The 16,972-nt window shown below is 35.8% G+C and overlaps 1 pseudogene; it reads right to left on the bottom strand.

The window, feature by feature from the left end:
* Nucleotides 1-16,129, bottom strand: part of LOC123615923 (lethal(2) giant larvae protein homolog 1 pseudogene) — a 100,139-nt pseudogene extending 84,010 nt beyond the window's left edge.
* Nucleotides 16,130-16,972: the final 843 nt, after the last annotated feature.

The raw sequence follows: 16,972 nt of genomic DNA, 5'->3' as shown, positions 1-16,972 counted from the left end.
TTCTATATAAACTTTGATGAGAGGTGGGAGGACATCTCTGAGACTTCATAGCACAAGCTGGGCTCATTTGGACTGGAATTAATATATCCTTTGTGGAAAAACAAACCAAACAAACAGGAAAACCTCATGCAAAGAATTTATTTTAAAATAGGACCTCATTTAATGGCCTGGGACTTCATGGAGGTAAACAGAAGTCCACTTTGAAGGAAATTACTTTCAACTCAAGACTAAAAGAATTCTGAAAGATAAACTTACAAGGGAGGAGATTGCATAAGCAAAAATTAAAATTCATACACAAATGCAAGGAAATAAATCACCATGAAGGAGAGCCAACAGAAGCAAGGCATAACAATATTAAATCTGAAAAGATTTCAGATAATGAATTTATACAAATATAAAATAAAAAAATTATACAAATATGTTTAAAATTAAAAGATGGGTAGGTAAATATGAAAAAGAACTATAAAATGATGAATGAGATTTGAAACATGACGTTAACAGTATAATCACAATTATAAAAAAATTTCAAGAGATGATAAAAGAAGTATTAGGGAACTGGAATATCTGAGGAAACTATCCAGAATGTTGGCACAGGAAGATAAAGGGTTAAAAAATATAGAAGATGTATAATAAGGGGAAAAGTACCACATATTTCTAACTGGACTCCCAGAAGAGAAAAACAGAATGGAAAGAGGCATGGCTTAGAGAAATAATGGTAAAGAATATCCAGAATTGATGGAAAACACTTATTTTCAGATATAGAAGTCTCAAAGTTAAATAAAATTAAATACAAACCTAGAAGTCTCAAACTAGAACCTGCAGAACACCGATGTAGCAGGAAGTGTATAAAAAGGCACTCAGTGAGTAAAAACAGTTCACACACAAAGGAAAGGTGATTTGACTGCATTGAAATTGCAATCAACAATGGAAGGTGAAAGAAAGTATGGAATTGTGCCTTTAAACTACATTCAGAAAATAACCATCTAGAATTATATATCTAGAAAACTTCAAAAACGTTAAGAAAATTTTAGAAAAATGAGCTGAGAGAGTTTACCACCAACAGTCCCTTCCCAAAGGGAAGTCTAAAATAGGTCCTTTAGGAAGGAGATTGATCATATTTGAAAAGTCTAAGAGAGAAATTCTGTGTGGAAAAATCTAAACAAACAGGGACTATATAGTACAAGTCAAATTTGAAGGGATAACTAACTGAAATATTTTTATCAGAGTAGTATTTGTCTGGAGGAAGTGATTGGAGTTAAAATATTCCAGGGTTCTTACAGAGTTTTGGAAGAATTTTAAAAGATTGGCTATCTTCAGGCTTTAAATTAAGTATACTTCTTAAAATTAATAAGGCAACCACTAAAAAATAAAATACATGTGTAGCTCTCAAATGATTATAGAGAAAATTAAAGCATGGGAAATATCAATTAATACCAAAAAAATCAGTCTAAAAGTCAAATAGGTTAAAAAAAAAAAGAACAGAAAAAAAGGGATAAATAGGAAGCACACCAACTAAAAGAATGTATATGTAATTATAACATGGATAAACTAAACTTTCAGTTAAAAGACAAAATGGATTGAATGCATCTGAAAAATGATTAGAGAATGAAAAAAATCATCAGTTTTTAAAAAGATAATAGGACATTAGTAACATCTCTTTGCTGCCAAACTTGAGACAACATTAAATTCCTAACGTAAATTACCAAAAAAAAGAAAAAACCAAAATAGAACATACAAATGCTCTATATCCATTAAAAATTGTATCAGTAGTTACTTTCTCAAAAATCACCAGTACCCCATCATTTTGTTTAAATATTTCACTAAAGGTTTAAGCAACTGAAAATTCCAGTCTTATTCTTTTAGATGAGAGAAAAAACACTCTACTACTTAACTTATATTTTTGAGACAACAGTGTTTAAAAAAAAAACAATTGTAGACCAATTTCACCAAGAACTTTAAAAATTTACAGTATTAGTGGAATGAATCACGTAATGAATAGACATTATATGGTAAGCAAATTTGTTTTAATAGGAATGTAAGATTGGCACAGGATCAGAAAACAATAGGTCATCATATTGATCTGAAAACTTCCTTGACACAATTTAATAGGAAATAATGATAAAATTTCTTAGCAAAGAAGATGAAAAAGAAACTTTCTCAACCAGACAGAATTTCTGGAAAAAAACAAAACAAAACAAAACAGCCCTCTATTTAGTGGTGAAATTTAGAAAGCTTTATCATCATTTTTTGGTCAGGGGTAAGGACCTGGACAATGTGATTTTAAAATGTGTGTGAAAATCAAGGGCAAGAAGAGCCAAGATATGCCTGAGGAAGGACAAGGTTGGAGGACATGCCCCACCAGATATTAATTCTTATTATGAAGTTAGATTAAGATATTTGTTGTTTTAACAAGTTTAGACAAATAGACCAGCTCCTTGTCAATCTGGGAAAAAAGAAATATTTTCCTTAATCTCACTCCTGTTTCATACCATATACAAAGATCAGTTCCATGCATTAAAAATCTTAAATGTGAAAAGCAATTTCTAATATTTTAGAAAATGATATAGGAGAATATATTTAAGCCCTTGGTTTAGGAAAGATTTCTTAATGAAAAAACAGAATTAGCAAACTACAAAGGCAAATTTTATTTCACAAAAATCATGAAAATCAGTAGATGTTAGAAAAGTGAAAATAGACCAAAAGTGGGAAGAATGTACTAAAAACATATATGCATTGGCAAAGGATAGTATCCATAATATACAAAGATATTCTACAAATTTATTTTTAAAAGCCAAATAATGCCGAAGAAAAGATGGACAAATGACTTGAATTTGTACTTCTCATTAAATGATGCATGATTTGCAAGTAAACAGAAGGAAAGATGTTTGACTTTATTACATATTTTACATATTATTACAGTATACATATTGAAATGAAAATGAGATAGCATCACAGTCACCAGATTGGTAAGAGTTAAAAAAATATATATATATATATATCTTGTGTTGATAGGAATGTGGAGCAGTAGGAACTCTCATCCACTGTATTTGGGAATGAAAATGGTTAAAACAGTTAAAACCACTTTAGAAATCAATCTGTATTATATAATAAAGTGGAACATGCAAATTTCCTATCATGGAGCAGTACGTACCCAAAAGATATGCTGTATGTGTACACCTGAAGACAGGTAAAAGAACATGCACAGATACCTTGTTTATAATAGCAAGAAAGTGGAAAGTATCCCAGATGTCCATTGACAGTAGAATGGTTAAATGAATTTTGATATTTTCATGAAATGCAGTATAGTACAGCAGTGCAAATGAATATGCTACAAGTACATTCATCATCACAATTAAATCTAAAAAGCATAATATCAAATGGACAAACCAAAGCATAAATTGTGTCCAATATGGTTTCACTTAAAATACATAAAATGCAAACCCAAACAATCCTCAGAGAAATTCAAACCAAAATCACAAGAGATATCACCTTAACCCTGTTAGAATGGCTATCATCAAAAAGGCAAAATAACAAGTGTTTGTGAAGATGTGGAGAAAAGGTTACCTTTTGTACAATATGATGACTATAGTTAAATATTATATACTTGAAAGTTGCTAAGAGAGTAGGTCTTAAACATTCTCACCACACATGCAAAAATTGGTAACTAAGATGATGGCTTTGTTAACTACCCTTGTTGTGGTAAGTATTTTGCATCATACACATTTATCAGATCATCACACCATATACCTTAAACTTCACAATGCTATTATATGTTGATTATATCTCAATAAAGCCGGAAAAATATAAGAGAAAAAAAAAAAGGGGAAAACTGGCTAAGAATTAATGAATGTATCTCCTTAATACTAGAATGATATTTTTCTGTTAGCTGGCATAGTCACAGGGTTCCATGAAGTGAGGCCCTGCAGTAACAATTACTTGTATTCTTTAACTTCAGTTCTTTTAATTTCTCAGAATGTTAGACATGGTAAGACAAATAAGGAATCTACTTGTTTGTTAACTGTTTGAATGTTATCAGAGGATTTTTTTTTACAATAGCAATTTATTTTAATTTTAATATTCCCTGGATAATGTTGAAATAAACCATGTCTGTATAATTTAGCCTTAGATAAAAGCATCAGCATGTTTGGAACATAAACCTAATTCTGTTTTTGTTGAGCTGCCCAATTTAGTAAAAGCATTTCAATAGTACTTTTTAACTGCAGTATAACTTAGAATACTAGAAGCTGCCCAGAATGTGAAAAAACGGGAATAATTTATATTTAATTGGTCTAAACCTACCTTCCCTAGGTCAATAAGAAGAGGAACCAGCAGCATTAATCAAGATAAAATTATCAGCTGATTAATCAGTGTTCTAATTACGGCATAGTTCTTTACCTTTTCAGTTTTAATTACTAAACCTCATTGTCTTTTCCATATGGCTAACATGTACTCACAGTGCACTTTTTCTCCTATTGAAATCATTAAGACAAAAATATACATTCCTGACATTAAAACATCAAATGTAAGAAATTGCTATTGCCTCTTAAGAATTTCCCCAAAAAGTATAAATAAACCACGAGATTGTTTAAGAAAAGAATGATAAATTCATGGATACTTAAGTGGGCAATTATTTAACTATGATTATGAAACTAAGCTTTGTGAGTCTGTGGGTCTTACTACTCCTGTTTCATCAAGTAAGTTTGTGTAAATTTGGTCTGAATCCAATGGCAGTTAAATATAAATTAGGAAAATACTTAAGAGATTTAAAAAATTATTTGTTTTGGTGAAGGCCTGAATGTTTCTTTTCTGATACGTTGACTCCACTGTCTGGTTTCACACCCTTGGCACTATTAACATTTGGGAGCAGTGGTTCTCTGTTGCTGGGGGCTGCCCTGTGCACTGTAGGTTCCTGCCTCTATCCACTAGATGCCAGTAGCAACAACTCTTGAGTGCCCAGCCATTGCTTTTTGACAAGCAAACATGTCTCCAGACATTGACAAATGTCCCCTGGGGGGCAAAATCATTCCCCCATTGAGAACTACTGATTTTACTCTATGGCCAGTATAAAACACCTGTTTTAAAACATATGTACTGAATAGTAAGGCACTCTTGCCAGGTGAGCAGAAGTTTTTCTATAGGTCAAGTATTTTTATGGAAAACTCGTTTGATGTAAAGCTTTTAAAACACTTTGGATGATATGATGGTGATCACCATCACAATAACAGCAATGAATAATGTTCACTGAGCACATCTGTGTCAGTCACTGTATGAAGGTATCTACGTGCATTATTTTATTTAATCTTTAAAGTAGCTTTATGAGGGAAGCCTGAATGTTACCTACACCCGTTCTTACAAAGTTTAGCTAGCTTAAACAGTGCCCAAGATCACACACCCTTCTCAGCAGATTTGATAGGACATGATTCAAAATAACTGTCCTTGAGGAAGATTTTTCATTTTCAGGGAGGTGAGGATTTATTTTTATTTTTGAAATAGCTTAGAATTTTGACTACATTGTCAGTTGTTTCAGTCTCTAACCTATTAAGGAAATTAATGTGAAATATTTGGGTTTATTTAAACATTACATGAGGATTATCTTAAAAGTCCAAAGTGAACTTTTTTGGATTTTAACTAAAAAGACAGTTATGAGGATGATTATAATGAAACAAACATTGTGATTATTTAATTATAATTGAGAGATGGTTTTCTCTAAAATGAAAGTTATTTTCTCAGCAAGTCTTCCTCCCTTTTTATAGCTCTTTCTCCCTCTATTCTTATCCTTTTTTCCTTCTCTCCCTTTTTCCTTGCTTTTCTGTTCTTTATCAGATACCATATTGTCTCCATGGTGCGTTATGAATGCTTGAAACTGGAAAACCATTGAGTTTAGCCACCACTTGTAACTAAATGACCTGAGTGCTGATTAATTCCATTTGCATGGTCCTAAGGCGCATATGTGAATACTGATGTGGCAGGGACTTAATTGTATTTTATAGCTACGTCATTCAGTTCTAAGTGTTTTCCCCACCTATGGAGGCTTAACATTCTGTTTCTCCTACTATATATTGTTAAAATTTTCAATTTTAGATTTGGCATCTTATGTGACATCAAGTCTAATATGTCAGTCCTAGACTTTTAATTATTTTTAACTCCCTTCTTCAGAAAAATGTGCTTGGAAAATTGGACTGAACGCACATGACTGCTTCTGTGGGTGTTTATTTGAGCACCTGAGCCTGTTCCAAGGCACGTGGCATGTTTAGCTACAAGACGCTTAAATGACAGTAGTCATCCTCTACATCTATAGTGATTCAACTGTGATATCCTCCTTATTACCTTTTAAGTACATCATAAGAAAAATACTTATTGCTATCTTTCTTTGGGGGGAAAAGAAAATTTGCAAAGCCAAGAGATAAATGAATCTATAATTTTTATATGGTGGTACAGGGATTTTTTTTTTTTAGGTCCTATTCTGTTTAGTCTATATAACGTTCTGTGTTCTTGAAGCATAATGCTATTGAAAAATAAATTGTTTTGTGGTTTAATGAAAATCGTTTGCTGAGCATAGAGGTAGACCAGACCAGTTAGCTCGGTCCCTCATTGTAACAAATTAAAATACTGTTCCTAAAATAGTTTGTCAGTCACGGTCAGTCAGCATGTTTTGCAGATGTCTGCTTTGCCATTCTTGACCAGAGTCTTGAATAAAATGTTAGGCTGGGCAAACATGGCTCAGAGAATAATTGGATGTTACAGGTACATGGAGTCCTTACATAGCACACTACTGCTACTCATCAGAGATCATGTTTCCATAACACTTAAGTAAATATATTTAAGAAACCAGGAAAAAAAAAAAAAGTAAAAAAGAAAAAGATAGTCACCCAACAGAAAAATTTGTCAAAGAGCAAGAACTGACAGTTCACAAAAGAAGAAATACAAATTCAAGTTTAAGGAAAACATGCTTAATCCTATTGATAAGCAAAATATTGCAAAGTAAACCACAATGAGTTTCTTAATTTTGGTAAATTAACAGAAATGTTTAAAACAATAATAACCCAACATTGGGATGAACGTTAGTTATAACTTTCCTGGAGAGCAGTAAGTTGTGCAATATGTATGGTAATGTAAATTTCTAAATGTAAATTTACTTTGACTCAAATATTTAATTTTTAGGAATTTTTCTTATGTAATGTGCACATAGATGTGAACAAATACTTAACTGTAATATTTTAGCTGTTGTATGTTATTTATATTGGCAAAACTATTAGAATTAGAATATTACCATTTTATAATACTGATTAATAGACCTAGGTGTTGATAAATCAGTGGTTGCTAACATCAGTAAAAGACAGATAGTTCAATATTATGTACCACCTGATGGCAGCACACCATACCACCTTACCACCTATGAAATATTAGTGCCAAAACATGGAACCTCAGTAGGTGTAAGTACCTATTTCTAGGAAATATAGTTGATAAAGGAACATGTTAAATGACACTGATCATAATGCAATCAGCAAAATCCAGGACCCAAGAAATACACTAAATCTGTGGAATTATTTTTCCTGTTTTTCCCCTAACATAAGTTGCAAGTGAATTAAAAAAAAAAAAAGAGATGGAGAGGAATCTAATGATTAAAAGAGACATACTGACCATTTGCAGCATGCGGACTTATTTGGGTGTTGATTTGAGCAATTTGGAGGGGGGAGAAAGGAAAGGAAGGAAGCAGGGGATATCAAGGATTTGTGAACACTGGGTATTTGATGATATGAAAGAATTATTATTAATTTTTTGAGGTATGATGACAGTATATTGGTTATGTTTTTTTAAAAAATTCTTTTAAAGGTTAAGTTGGGAATGGGTGAGTGTATAGATGAAATAAGACTGACCATGAGTTGATAATGGTTGAAGCTGGGTCATGGGTACATTTTGGTTCAATATATCAATCTTGCTTAAAAACAACAACATCCCTAAATGTTTAACCATATAAGTTCAATTAAATAATTTATGGTATATCCAGGAAGTAAAATAACAGGCAGCCACTAAAATGATCTTTCTATTGTATATTACATAGAATATTTGAGACTATTCAGGGTTTCAAAATGTTCATAAAATATTAATAAAAGTAAAAAACAGCTTGCAGAGAATTATCACATTTAAATTCTTAGAATGGAAATAAAGACCCCAAATTAGTAGTAATTATTGCTGAGTGAGAGGATTATAGGTGATTTTAATTTTTTTCTTTGTGCTTTTTTGTGTATTTTAAAAATTTCTGTAATATGCATATATTTGGTTATCAGGTTTATAATTTCATTAAAAATGAGAGAAAAGACAAATATACTTTAGAAAACTATTCTCCATAAATGATGAAAACCAAAATTTTGTATATTCTATATGAGTAAGTTTTTAAAAATATTCACAAAGCACTATTTCATGGTTATGTTATAAAATTATGTATTAATATCACTTGGCTGGGAGAAGTCAAGGAAGATGTTTTGTTGTTTATATCTTGTTTAAGGAAGCAGAGAAGTGTAAAATTGTTTTTTTCTTTTTAATGAGAAAAGATCAAGGAGAAGGAGCCTAACATATACAGAATACCTGGATGAAGCTATAAACATTATTCTTGCAATCCTCAATACATACTCGAGGTTTACTTACATAGGTATCTGTTTTATAGGTGAGGAAATAGAGACATAAAGTTCAGCAGCATGTAACTTCAAGCTAAGGTCAATGTCCTGGCGCTGTGTGGAAATCTGACCCTTTTGTTAGGATGTGTATTTCCTCAGGGTCAAAATATAATGACATTTTGGTATTCTATGATATGAAAGCAAAAAAAAAAAAAAGTCATACAATCTATTCTTTTGATACTTGTTGTCCAGTTTCCAAAATACTCTCATCAAAGGGACTAAAATAAAGTTTGAAACTTAACATTTCTTGATTTAGGAAGAAATGAAGTGGTAAACAATAGCTCAGTCCACAGTGCTGCCTGAGAAATAGTGTGATCCCATCCCTTTCCTCCTGAGTTTCCTGGATAGGTGCATCGTTGAGAGAGGTCGAGTGTGCACAGGACATCTGAAGGGGCTAAGGACCACCTAGCTCTATACTCTTACCCAGTGTAACAGCACAGATTCTTTGATGCCACCAATTAAGATACTCATCTTTTACATGAGGCTGTCCAGTTTTCCCAGCACCACTAATTGAAGAGACTGTCTTTTCTCCATTGTGTATTCTTGCTTCCTTTGTCATTGATTAATTGACCATAGTGCATGGGTTTATTTCTGGGCTTTCTATCCTGTTCCATCAGTCTATGTGTGTGTCTGCTTTTGTGCCAGTATCATACTGTTTTAATTACTGTTAGCTTTCAGTATAGTCTGAAGTCAGGGAGCTTAATTCTTGAAAGAAACAAAGAAGAAAATTAGAATGTTCTCTAACACTATCTACTAAAATAAACTCAAAATTGATTAAAGACATAATTAAGATCAGATACCCTAAAACTCCTAGAGGAAAACATAGGTGGAACACTCTTTGACATAAATCACAGCAATTCTTTTTTGGATTCATCTTCTAGAGTAATGAAAATAAAAGCAAAAATAAATGAATGGGACCTAATTAAACTTAAAAGCTTTTGCACTCAAAGGAAACCGTAAACAAAATGAAAATATAATCTATGAAATGGAGAAAATATTTGCAAATGATGCAACAGACAAAGGATTAATTTCCAAAATATACAAATAGCTCACACAGCTTAATAGCAAAAAAAAAAACCAAAACCAAAAAAAACCAAAAACCAAATAACCCAATAAAAAAATGGACAGAAGACCTAAATAGATATTTCTCCAAAGAAGATGTACAGATGGCCAACAGGCACATGAAAAGATGCTCAGCATCACTGGTTATCAGAGAAATGCAAATCAAAATTACAATGATGTATCACCTCAGACTGGTCAGAATGGTCATTATTAAAAAGTCCACAAGTGATAAATCCCGGGGGGGTGGAGAAAAGGGAACCCCCTCCTACACTGTTGCTGGGAATGTAAATTAGTGCAGCCACTATGGAGAACAGTATGGAGGTTCCTTAAAAAACTAAAAATAGAGTTACCCTGTGATCCAGCAATCCCACTCCTGGGCATATATCTGGAGAAGACTCTAATTTGAGAAGATACATACACCCCAATGCTCATAACAGCAGTATTTACAATAGCCAAGATATGGAAGCAACCTAAATGTCCATAGACAGAGGAATGGATAAAGAAGATATGGTGTATGTATGTATATATATACATATATATGTATATACATACATATGTGTGTATATATATATATAATGCAATATTACTCAGCCATAAGAAAGAATGAAATAATGCCATTCGCAGCAACCTAGGATGGACCTAGAGATTATCACATTAAGTGAAGTAAGTCAGACACATGATATTACTTATATGTGGAATCTAAAAAAAATGGTACAAATGAACTTATTTACAAATCAGAGATAGATTCACAGACATAGAAAACAAACTACGGTTACCAAAGGGGAAAGGAGTCAGTGGGGAGGGATAAATTAGGAGTTTGGGATTAACCTATAGACAGTAATATATATAAAATAGATAAACAACATGGACCTACTGTGTAGCACAGGGAACTATATTTAATATCTTGTAATAACATATAATGGGAAAGAATCTGAAATAGAATGTGCATGTATATAACTGAATCGCTTTGTTCTACACCTGAAACTTAACACAACATTGTATATCAACTACACTTCAAGTATAATTAATTTTTTAAAGAAAGATATACTTATCGATTAGGGTTGTATTTGTTTCTATTTTTGTTTTTTAACTCTCAAGGGATATGTATTAAGGTACCTGCGGTAATGTGTGCAGGGTGGAATCTGCTAACTGATGAGAAGGGTTAACTGGCTGTCTCAGGGCGGGTCCAGAAAGATGAGTGGGGTGCCTAGCGTGGGGGCAGTGACTTCTCCCTGCCCGCACTTTGTTCTTCTCACTCTATAAGACTTTGTCGAGCACCTACTATGTGCTAGGCTATCACCCTGGCTATTCAGAACAAAAAAAGCCACAGCCTTTCCTCCTAACCACCAGGGAGGGGGGTACATGTATATGCACACACATATTTTATATACATTACATATGTATATTCCTATAAAGTATTAATACATTAATATATTTTAATCTGGGCTTTTTTGGAATACATTAAATATGGAAATCTTGGCACTTCATACCAGTGTGCTTCACAGACAGAATCGTGGTATTTATGTAGGAGAGTGTAACAGCATACTGGCAGGGCTGTAAGTTTGTCTTCTTAAATATATTAACCAAGATATTATCTTATTATGACCCTTCACAGAGATTTCTCTTTAATTGTAGTCTTTATCCCAATATAAGGGTAGTCGCTTGACCAATCAATTTATTTATTCCTGTTCTAATAATTCTATAAAAATAATGTGAAAATGGCATCTGCTCACTTTATTGATTAAAAAAAAATCATGGGCAGTTGTTCCTAATATTATGGAGAAATTTATACCTCTTGTAATTCAAGATTTCAAGTAGACGTCTCCATTTGAGAAACTCAAGTAGCAAGCCTATTGTGTGTTTTTGCTTTTTCTGAAAATTATGTGCTTTGTGGATACTCTTAAGTTACTTTACTCTTCTCTTTCTAATTACGTCCACTGTTACAGTTTTCCAAATAGAGCAGCAGTGGAGTTTCCCTGTACTCACATACGGAATATGTAAGATTAACGCGTCATTGGGGCTGCAGCTGCCTGTCATACACTGTATCTGCACTTTGGCAGTTCTGTGACCTTCATGTCTTTATTTCTTAGTTTAAATCTTAGATCTCAGAAATAACTTTTCCCCAAATTTACACAGAAAGCCGAGAATCGATTTGAACGACGTGGAGTATGTTTTAAAATGTTTTGAACCTTGATGAAGCAGATAGGAACTTCTGCTGCTTTGGGATTGGTAAGAATCATGTGTATCACACTGGCTTTCCTTTGGTATTTCCATACAAACGCTCTTCCTAGTCACATTAATTATCAGCATATACATTTCACACCCTGGGGGAAGAAAAACAGCCAACGATTAGCTTAATGCTTCCTTTTTTTCTTTTTTAATCTCTGAATTGAATTGAATTTTGGCCTCATTTGGCTTAATGTCACAGCCCCTTGGCTGGCATGCCTTAAATGTGTAGTGTTCTATTTATTGCAGTTAAGGATCTTGTTCTGTGATCATCTTTCTGACCACTTACGGCAGAACATGAGGACTTATAAGTACTGCAAACACACTGGTCATTGAACATATCAATGAGTAAAAGATGAGTGGGTTGGTGATAAACGAGAGAGAAGTACTTTTGTTTCAATATTTATTGAGGATTGTTTTTAATGAAGTGTTCTATCAGGAGTGGAAACACTGCTCTTTTTCTCCCTCTTCATAATCTCTTCAGTGGGTCAAGTCGCTGTCTGTAGCTGTATCTTCATTATTTAGAGATCTTGGAAAAGGGTGAGCATCTCACCTTAGTTACCCATCAAGTTTTGTGTTGGTGTTTTCCATGCATAGGTCAGAGTAGAAATTGCTAACATGCCACAAGGAGGGAAAGGCACTGCACCTCTGGATAGATTTGGGAAACCTTGATCTAGCTGATAAAAATCTAGGGAACATACATCTATGATGGGTTTTTTGGAAAGTACAGTTTTGGCATCACATGCCATGATTTCTGTGTTGGACAAAGGAGGAATATTGCAGTGCGCCAAATCTCCAAATGCTCTCTCTTTCCCTGCAGGAAAATCTTCCTATGTGGGATGGGTTCAGACAAGGAGAGCCTCACAGTGTCCACACCAACACACCACACTCCGACAGGGGAGAGTGGAGGCCTGTGTTGACAGTTCTAGTTTCCAACTTAATAAAAACAAAAACTACCACACATTTAAGACATCATCGCTGAAAACACTGTCATTTAAATAATAACTCTGCATTTGTTCCAGTCCAATTTGGTTTTTCAAACTGATTTCACATCATGATCTCCTGCTCTCCTCCCATCGATTCTGGGAGATAGGTAGCCCAGGTCTGATGGGTGGGCTTATTTCAGAGACATAGAAAGTGGCCCAGCTCCTGTGCTGGAGCACCGTTGTCTTGCATTCTTTGTTTGCTTTTCGGGGGTGGGGGGGATTAGGTTTTGTTTGTTTGTTTGTTTATTTATTAATTACCGGGGGTACTGGGGATTGAACCCGGGACCTTGTGCATGCTAAGCACGCGCTCTACCACTGAGCGATTCCCTCTTCCCCTTTTGTCTTACATTCTTGATTATCCCTTCTTTCACTTGTTTCTTTATCCTCTCCCTCTCTACAGGATTTTTCATAGCTATATATAAAAATGCTTAACTCACTCTTTCTTTCAGCAAGCAAGCAAAACACCAGCCCATCCTTCAATGACACACTCTTTTATTTTCCAGTATTCCCATTCCCACCACTCTGTTCTCCTTTGCCCTTTATAGCCAAGGTTGGGGAAGCAGGGCTCACTCACTGTCTAGATAGCCTCTCATCCATTCCTTTCTCTTTGAGTATCTTCAGTCCTAGGGTAACGTCTTCTCTGCATTCGCCACTGAGAACCCTTCCTTCCTTCCAGCTCTCTCCTCTCCTTCTGCATTTCCTCCCACCCCTCCGGGAGCACCTGCCCCATCTCATTTGAGGGCTCTTCATGCAAATCTATTTGTATTTCCATCCCAGCCTCTCTTGTACATACATCTATATATATGTAGGGGTGTGTGTGTGTGTGTGTGTGTATGTGTGTATTCAAAATACACAAAACTGAACCAATTTTCAATGTGTTTGAGTCTGTTTCTTTTTAAAAGACTTTTTCTGACTTTGCTTAAAGATTTAATGATCAACTTCCTTGCTCAGGCCAGAATTCTGGGTCAAGTCAGGACCCCTCTCAGCTTTTGACATCTTCACTCTTCAACAACATATATTTTGTCAATCCGACCCATTTAAAATTCTGTCAATTTTAATTTATTAATTTTAAAAAAGAACTCAACTGTATTTCCTCCTTTTGTCCCCATTGGTACTGCCTTATTTTAGAACCTCATCTTGCATTATTGCAACACCACCCCAACTGGTATCCTTGATTCTAATGTTGCTTCTTTCCAAATATCTATACCCCTGCCAGAGTGTGTTTTGAATATTTACCTACTTAAAACCCACGTATTTTTTTTAGCCACCTTTCAGTGCAATAGTTAAGCTCCTTAATATCTCACATGAAATCTTTTTTGATACATTTCAGCCTCCCTTTTCAAATTTAACTTTTTCTACATTTCCCTTGTATCTTATTCTGTAACTGCAAGGTACCATTTACAATTCTCAGGATATTCTGTGGCTTCTGGCTTCCTTGCCTGAAATGTCCTCTGTACTGGGTTGAATTGTATCTCCGCCCCCCACCCCCCAACACACACAAATTCATGTTCACCAGGAACCTCAGGATGTTACCTTGTTAGGAAATCAGGTCTTTGCAGATGTAATTAATAAAGATGAAATCATACTGGATTAGAGTGGTCCCCTAAATTCAACAAGACTGATGTCCTTATAAGAAAAAGAGAAAAGCAGGGGAGAAGGCCTTCTGATGACAGAGGCAGAGATTGGAGTGATTGTATCTGCAAGGCAGAGGATGCCAAAGATTGTTGCAACACCGGAAGCCGGGGGAGAGACCTGGGATAGTTTCTCTCTCCTGGCCAACCAACACCTGGATTACAGACTGCCTAGCCTCCCAAACTGTCATTTTAAGACAACTGGTTTATGGTAATTTGTTAAGGGAAGTACTGGAAAACCAATTTACCCTCCCCCAACTCACTCCCAACAGTAATAGCCTTCAGGACCTCCCGAGTTTGATCAAGGGGCCTACCTCTGGGCACCATGTGGGTCTCTGTTCTATCCCTATGTCTGAACCACCGGCCAGTGAGCTCCCTGAGGACCACACATGAGCCTTTGAACCCTGTCTCCAGCACCCAGCACAGTGCCTGCCATAGAATAGGACAGGACTTTTGTTGGTGAATTAAATTGCCAAAATGACAGATTTCTGATACGGGTTGGCACACATTCCTTTTAATCCTTGTATTTTATTTGCTGCATTTTATTTTTAAGGGAAGACTTAACCGAAGTGCCAGGTTTATGTGTGATTTTGACTTTTCTTTTGAGTGGCTCTAATGAATATCTGGTTAGACTTTAGGCACAAAGTTCTGCAGTTGATGGAAAACCCAGTGCAGCTGTTGGTTAATGTTTCAGCAGAGATAAGGTTTTTCCCTGGTTGGAGAACTGACTTTTTCAGAAAGGTCGGGCTGGCTCCCTGACAGTGGGGTGGAAGAGGTTTAAATGCGGAGGGTGTGCCAGATGCCTTGGTGAGGGAGGGGAGGCAGGGGTTAGAAGGTTGAAGTGAAACCTGGCGACATCTAGGGGGTTCAGAGTAACTGAGTGAGAGTAGTGGCCATGATTACCTAGAATAAGTTCTCATTCTTACTAGCTTCATTTCTATGCCCGCCCCCTCCTCCCTCCCCCATTCCCCCATCCCTCCCCCATTCCCCCATCCCTCCCCCATTCCCCCATCCCTCCCCCATCCACACACAGAAAGTTGGATTTTATCGCCTTCTCCTGAAAGTTCCTCAAATATCCCAATTTTCTTTCCCATGATTGACCCATCTTTGCTGAGTATCATTTCATTTTTCTCTTACAGGTGACTAGAAGTAAAAGATAAGAGAGGACAATTATGTTTTTGTCTGTAACCAAGTCCATTCCCTTTTGATTTATCAGAAGACGAAATCCAAAAATCTTGATGAGTTTGATAGCTCTGTTGCACATCTAAAATTTATCTTACAAAAAAAACCCTTCCATCAATTACTTGGTTAACTGATGAGAAACTAAAGGCCAAGTTTGGAAACTGTTCAAGTTTTCTATGAATATTCATAAATAATTAACTTGCATCTCCATTTAGAACCTAACAACAGTTCATTTCAATTTTCTTTTTTGTTTTTAATATCTGAGTTAATTATATGCTGGGGTCTAGTTACTGGGTCTTCCCTCCCAGTGGCGACTGAATGGCTGCAGTTGGTGAAAATAACCCTTTGCTTCTGTGACTTTCACCATGTTGTCGTGTAGCTGAAGCAAGACCCCAAATCATGCAGTTTGAAGGACAGCTGGCTTCCTAAGGGGGAGGGTTCCTCTCTCCTGCTCCCCACTCCTAGTCTTTTCTCCAGGCCGTATATACCTTTGAGGCTGAATTCCTCTTTTCACTCTTTTTACTAGAAGTGCAAAATAGAGTGTGCAAGAGAAAGAGGCAAAAAAAAAAAAAAAAAAAAAAAAGGAATCAGCCCCAAAGTAAATGGTGAAAAGCTAAATCGCTTCGCTACATCGTCCTGAGATTTAAGCCCCTTGTGGTAGCCACATGCTTAGCCCTGTGAGAGCTTCAGCGATTGGAAACCCCTCCCGGTGAAAAACACCAGGAAGGACTGGGCCTTACGTGGTAAAGGACCCCTGTACTTCGTGAAACGCGGCTGCATAGAAGAGTAATCAGAGCCTTGGGCTGTTAGCGGGCAGGAGGCCATTCGGGGACTGCCCCTTTTGTCTCTTCGCCTTGTACGAGCTGGAAGATGGAATAATTGTGGACAAAGGGTCCGAGGAGGGCGGAGGGTAGGGTATGAACTCTTCAGGCAGCTGCTTTCAGCTTTATTTACCGTCCCATCTTTCAGCCGAATCCTCCTGACCAGGTCCGAGCCTCGTCCGGGGAGCTGACTGCGGGGTAACACTGCCATCTAGTGGCCACCTCGCCCCTGTGAGCTGGCTTTCTGTGCCCTCCGGTTGGCTCTGTGGCTCCCTCTCTTCCTCTCTCTCCCTTTCTCTCTTGCTCTCTTTCTCTCTCTCTCTCTCTTTTTAAAAAAGGTTTTTATCCCGTCAAGGAAAAAAAAACCTGGCTCTTGGAAAACAACCAAC

The sequence above is a fragment of the Camelus bactrianus genome, chromosome 15 (genome assembly GCF_048773025.1).
Source record: "Camelus bactrianus isolate YW-2024 breed Bactrian camel chromosome 15, ASM4877302v1, whole genome shotgun sequence".
Lineage (NCBI taxonomy): Eukaryota > Metazoa > Chordata > Mammalia > Artiodactyla > Camelidae > Camelus > Camelus bactrianus.
The sequence above is the reverse complement of the archived record's forward strand: the minus strand, read 5'-3'. Positions and strand labels throughout refer to the sequence as shown.